The 5,741-nt window shown below is 38.9% G+C and overlaps 1 pseudogene; it reads left to right on the plus strand.

Annotated features, from left to right (window-relative positions):
• The first annotated feature begins 489 nt into the window (after positions 1 to 489).
• On the plus strand, positions 490 to 1,488 carry LOC134235977 (egl nine homolog 1-like; annotated as a pseudogene).
• The last annotated feature ends 4,253 nt before the right edge of the window (positions 1,489 to 5,741 follow it).

A 5,741-nucleotide genomic window follows, 5' to 3' on the forward strand; every position in this document is an offset into this window, starting at 1 on the left:
TCTTAATATACAGTACAAATTATTTATGCTTTTTATTTAATTTAATTTTATTTAAATTTTGATTAATCATTTCATTTTCTTAATATTACTTCAATGAATTAAAGGGAAAATACTGGTCACGACAGTATATAGTTCAAAACATCCATGTTAACTGATATTTGTGAAATTCTGCATTATCTTTTCTATATATGTACACGTGTATATTGTTTTATTATTCTTGGCTATATAAGATCAGATGTGAGAGAATACTTCACACATTCGTTCTTTCATCCCGGATCGACATTTAACGTTATCATTTCTAATTTTACGTTGTTTTTTTCTGGAAAGCACAGTGCTCGCATGTCAGTCGTCCGTGTTATAGGGCTACCTTGAGATGGTAATTCTTCCTGATTACAATCGTTTAGAAGGAGACACTTCACTTTAGTGGAATCAATATGCCGAAATCATCACGTCCGCCTTACTATTTGGTTGATGCCGTTACCCAACTGTCAAGGTAAAGTCACGAGGAATTCCGCATGAATGTAAACATGGCCGAGGTGAGGAGCGTACGTGACGGAGCGAACATCCCCATGGCGTGTCAGTTATGTAGCTCCGACGAGCGGCTTATAGTATCTCCAGGGTGCAGAATTTGGTATTGTTCTAAAGAGCACCAAAAGCTAGACTGGAAGTATCACAAGAAAAACTGTAAACGAATGAGAGAGGAGGAGGGGGAAACTAAACACAAGCATGGCATCACGTTAACTCCTTCATCGCTGGAGATTCCGCGCTACAAAGGTGATGGCATCGCGCAAAAAATGTCAGCCGAGGCGAATGACCCATAACATGAATAAAATGAGCCAAAGTTTACATGATGATTTAAAGCTGACAGATGATAAACCTATCAAGAAGAATATTCAGAAGAGTTCTACACCACCATTGCTGCATCCCAGCAGCTCAGGCCGTAAGGTCCTGACAGATGAGGGCAGTTCCAGAGTCGTACATCCTTCATTCAGCTGAGTCTGCTCTTAACGAGCCCGTGTACCACAAACCCCCGCCCAGATCTCGTCCCACAGCCAAGAACTACGTTACACCCCCTCCGTCCGCTCGTATGGAGGATGGAGCCCGTCGACAACATGCATGCATACCTCAGTGTTCTAGAGTCTCGAAATCAAATGTTAGGAGATTATGTTGTGAAGTGTCTCCATACTTATGGAATTTGTGTCATGGACAACTTTTTAGGAGAAACAAAAGGTTTATCTATTATCGGGCAAAAAGTAAAGACGCTTCACAAGATGGATAAAATGACGAGCGGGGACTTTGTCAGAACCGCGATTGTCGTCAAATACACAGCGAATCCGCGATGATTTGATCACTTGGGTGGATGGACGTGAGCCAGGCTGCTCAAACATTCAGTTTTTAATTTCATCCATGGATGCAGTGATTTTAAAATGCACTAAGAAACTGAAAGACTGTCCAGTCAATGGCCGTACAAAGGTATGTTTCAGATGATACAGTGATTGTAAAGGTACCTCTGTGGAGTATTGTATAATGGTTTTGTTGTAATATGCACTTTTTATGTCTTCCATTGATAGATTGGAAGAACTTATGCATTTTAATGTATTTGTCTGTCTGTCAGCATTACCCCAGTACCCCCATTAAAGAGTGTGATGTTCCCCATAGACTTCCCCTGGAGGTCTTTCTCTAGTGTGAGACTTCCCCTGGGGATTCTGACTGCAGTGTGGGATTTCCCAGGAGGATTCTGACTGCAGAGTGGGATTTCCCAGGGGGTGTTTGACTGCAGAGTGAGATTTCCCCAGGAGATTGCAGCTGCAGAGTGAGATTTCCCGGGGGGATTCTGTCTGCAGTGTGGGATTTCCCCAGGGGGGATTCTGTCTGCAGAGTGGGATTTCCCGGGGGGATTCTGACTGCACAGTGGGATTTCCCTAGGGGGGATTCTGGCTGCAGAGTGGGATTTCCCCAAAGGGTATTCTGTCTGCCTAGTGTGATTGGCCCAAGGGGGGTTTCCAATTGCAGAGTGGGATTTCCCCAGGGGGGATTCTGACTGCAGTGTGGGATTTCTCCAGGGGGGATTCTGACTGCAGGAGTGGGATTTCCCCAGGGGGGATTCTGGCTGCTGAGTGAGATTTCCCGGGGGATTCCGATTGCAGAGTGGGATTTCCCCAGGGGGGATTCTGACTGCAGAGTGGGATTTCCCTCCTGTAAAATTTCCCTCTAGAGCAACATTTCCCTGCAGGAAGACATACCCTTTGGAGTTATTGTGATGTATCATATATCGATCATGTTGATGGTGGGTCTGAACGATATGCGTATCATATCGTTATTTTAGAATAGTAATACCGAATGTGGTGTTTTACTTTACATTAAAATTTTTAAAATGGTGTCTGAAAGCAAAACAAGCCTGGTGGAATATATATCTAGCGTTTGGAAATCTTTAAAAATTAATTTCTGTTGTAAGTGATCGTGTAACATGTGTAATGAAAGTGTTCTTTTCCAAAATATACAGTTAATTGTTGGTATACAGTACACATGATGGTTTTCTGTTTTACCTTATTATGTCATTATACAGAACAAAAGGTTTTTCTATTTCATTTTGATTGCTCAAATCATGACCCTGGGGCAACAGTAGGGCCGTTATGGGTGATCAAAGTAATATGATTACATAGAAAAAATCTTTTTTTAAAAATATTCTTCTTGAGAACAGCAAGGCTGTGATTGGTCATTAGGGTTAACTTAAATCATGTAAATGGAAGCATCCTCTAGTAGTTTAGATTTAAGTTTGTTCAAATCATGACCCCCAGGGGTAGAGTGGGGCCAAAATGGGGTATCAGAGTTTTACATAGGGAAACATGGGAAAAATCGTTAAATTTCTTCACAAAGCCATGATTGATGATTTATTTAAAAGCATCATTAAAGAGGATCACAACAATAAACAGCAAAGCCATCATGTGTCATATTAATTCAAAAGGAGTCTTATACAGGAAATGCAGATTTAAGTTTGTTCGAATCCCCCTCCCCCTTTTCTCCCTCGAAGCCACTTTTATAATATGTTGAAACTTCAATTTTGAACTCATTTTTGCTTTTACCCAGCTAGTTGCTCAGGTGAGTGATGCGACCCCTGGGCCTCTTGTTCAAAATTGAGGGTTTGGGTGCTCTGAAATATCTCGCTTGTTTTACGGGGCACGCTGCTTTTTTATGGCTTTAACTTTTTGTCGAGACTTTTTTATACAAGTACGTATTCTTCCAAACGATGTACTATACGTTTTAATAGAGCTAAAAGCCATACATGTAAAAATTGTGAATTAGTTCCGACCAAAATTTGACATTTTACCGCTTAATAATAACTTTTTCACCTTCCATTTGCATGTCGTCGGCAGTAACTGGTGACCTGGATGAAATGAAATTTGCATAATCACTCTTCTTTCAGTGGTGAACTCAAATTTCGCTTTTATGTAACTTGAGGATTAAAGAATTAAGTTGAAATAAAAATGTCAACGATAGTAAGTCTTATTGACAAAAATAAAATACATACTAGTTAGTAAATATGACGATTATCCATCATTTTTCAGAAATGACAGATTTCAGTCTCACCCCTGACTGATGAAGGAAAGGAAAGTCCCTCCCAAAATATCGTTTTTCAAGTTTGTGGAAGAAAGTAATTTTTTCTCGGCTTGTCCACAATTTTCTCAGATAGTTTTGTTTTCGACAGGGATGTCAACAAATCATATTCTGTCAACTGCATTCATTACTAGAAAAATTCAGCACACATTTTTTTAAATTTACTTTTTTTTTATTTGTTTAAATACATGATCATTACAAATTCAACTTTATACTAGGAAATCAAACCTGATATGTTATTGTTCATCATTTAATTCTGTTAAAGCAAATTTTCATTGCCTTAGAAGAATGGGATTATTTTTCAATAAGTGGCTGTTATCAAAATAATTATAATCTTATTTCAATGTATTCTAAGATAATTTATACCATGATTATAGTCTGTGGAAATAACTTCCCATTTCTTTTTATCTAGCCATTGGAACAAAATATGGGTTAATATTAAGCTTGGGTTAATAATAAATGTATAGACAACAGTGGAATCTCAATCAATTTGTGTGTGTTGGTGGGGGGGGGGGGGGGGCATTATTGTGGGCAACAAATCATAAATTTAATTCTATGAAAGCAAATTTTAATTTCCTTAGAAGTATTAGATAATTGGTCTACTGTGATTGATTCTATTCATACACAATTTAATTATTAAAATGTATTGTCCAATTATAATCTTATCTAGGAATTTATTTTAAGATATAAAGGCATAATAAAAATGAATTCCTAATCTCTTCCGCAGGTAGGCAGATTTTATATAATTATTTATTTTTTCCATTGTGCAGAATTTTGTTGACTTCATCAATTGGTGCAAATTTATCTATAATGCCCAAATTAAAGTCATTCTAGGGGTCCATTTAAATATGCACATCTCTTTAAGTCTTACTACACATCACCAATCTGATCCTTTTTAGCTCACCTGAGCCGAAGGCTAAATGAGCTTTTTTTGATCACATTGTGTCCGTCGTCCGTCCGTCCGTCCGTCTGTTGTCCGTCTGTCCGTCCGTTGTCCGTCCGTAAACTTTTCACATTTTCGACTTCTTCTTAAGAACCACTAGGCCAATTTTGACCAAACTTTGTACAAAGCATCCTTGGGTCAAGGGGAATTTAAATTGTTAAAATGAAGGGACATATCCCCTCTCAAGGGGGGATAATCAAGAAAAGACAAAAATAGGGTGGGGTCATTAAAAAATCTTCTTCTCAAGAACCACTTGGCCAGAAATGCTGAAACTTATGTGGAAGCATCTTGGGGTAGTGTAGATTCTAAATTGTTCAAATCATGACCCCCGGGGATTGGGCGGGGCCACAATGGGGAATCAAAGTTTTACATAGAAATATATAGGAAAAATCTTTGAAAATCTTCTTCTCAAGAACCACTGGGCCAGAAAAGCTGAAACTTATGTGGAAGCATCCTGGGATAGTGTAGATTCTAAATTGTTCAAATCATGACCCCAGGGGATTGGGCGGGGACACAATGGGGAATCAAAGTTTTACAAAAAAATATATAGGAAAAATCTTTGAAAATCTTCTTCTCAAGAACCACTGGGCCAGAAAAGCTGAAACTTATGTGGAAGCATCCTGGGATAGTGTAGATTCTAAATTGTTCAAATCATGACCCCAGGGGATTGGGCGGGGCCACAATGGGGAATCAAAGTTTTATTTAGAAATATATAGGAAACATCCTTGAAAATCTTCTTCTCAAGAACCACTGTGCCTGAAAAGCTGAAACTTATGTGAAAGCATCCTGGGGTAGTGTAGATTCTAAATTGTTCAAATCATGACCCCTGGGGATTGGGCGGGGCCACAATGGGGAATCAAATTTTTTCATAGAAATATATAGGAAAAGTCTTTGAAAATCTTCTTCTCAAGAACCAAAGGGCCAGAAAAGCTGAAACTTATAATGAAGCATCCTGGGGTAGTGTAGATTTTAAATTATACAAATCACAGACCCCCGGGGGTTGGGTGGGGCCACAATGGGGAATCAAAGTTTTACATAGAAATATATAGGAAACATCTTTCAAAATCTTCTTTTCAACAACCACTGTGCCTGAAAAGCTGAAACTTATATGGAAGCATCCTGGGGTAGTGTAGATTCTAAATTGTTCAAATCATGACCCCTGGGGATTGGGGGGGGACACAAT

The sequence above is a fragment of the Saccostrea cucullata genome, unplaced genomic scaffold (genome assembly GCF_032062105.1).
Source record: "Saccostrea cucullata isolate Sc308-1 unplaced genomic scaffold, CSIRO_AGI_Scuc_v1 ctg4345, whole genome shotgun sequence".
Classification (NCBI taxonomy): domain Eukaryota; kingdom Metazoa; phylum Mollusca; class Bivalvia; order Ostreida; family Ostreidae; genus Saccostrea; species Saccostrea cuccullata.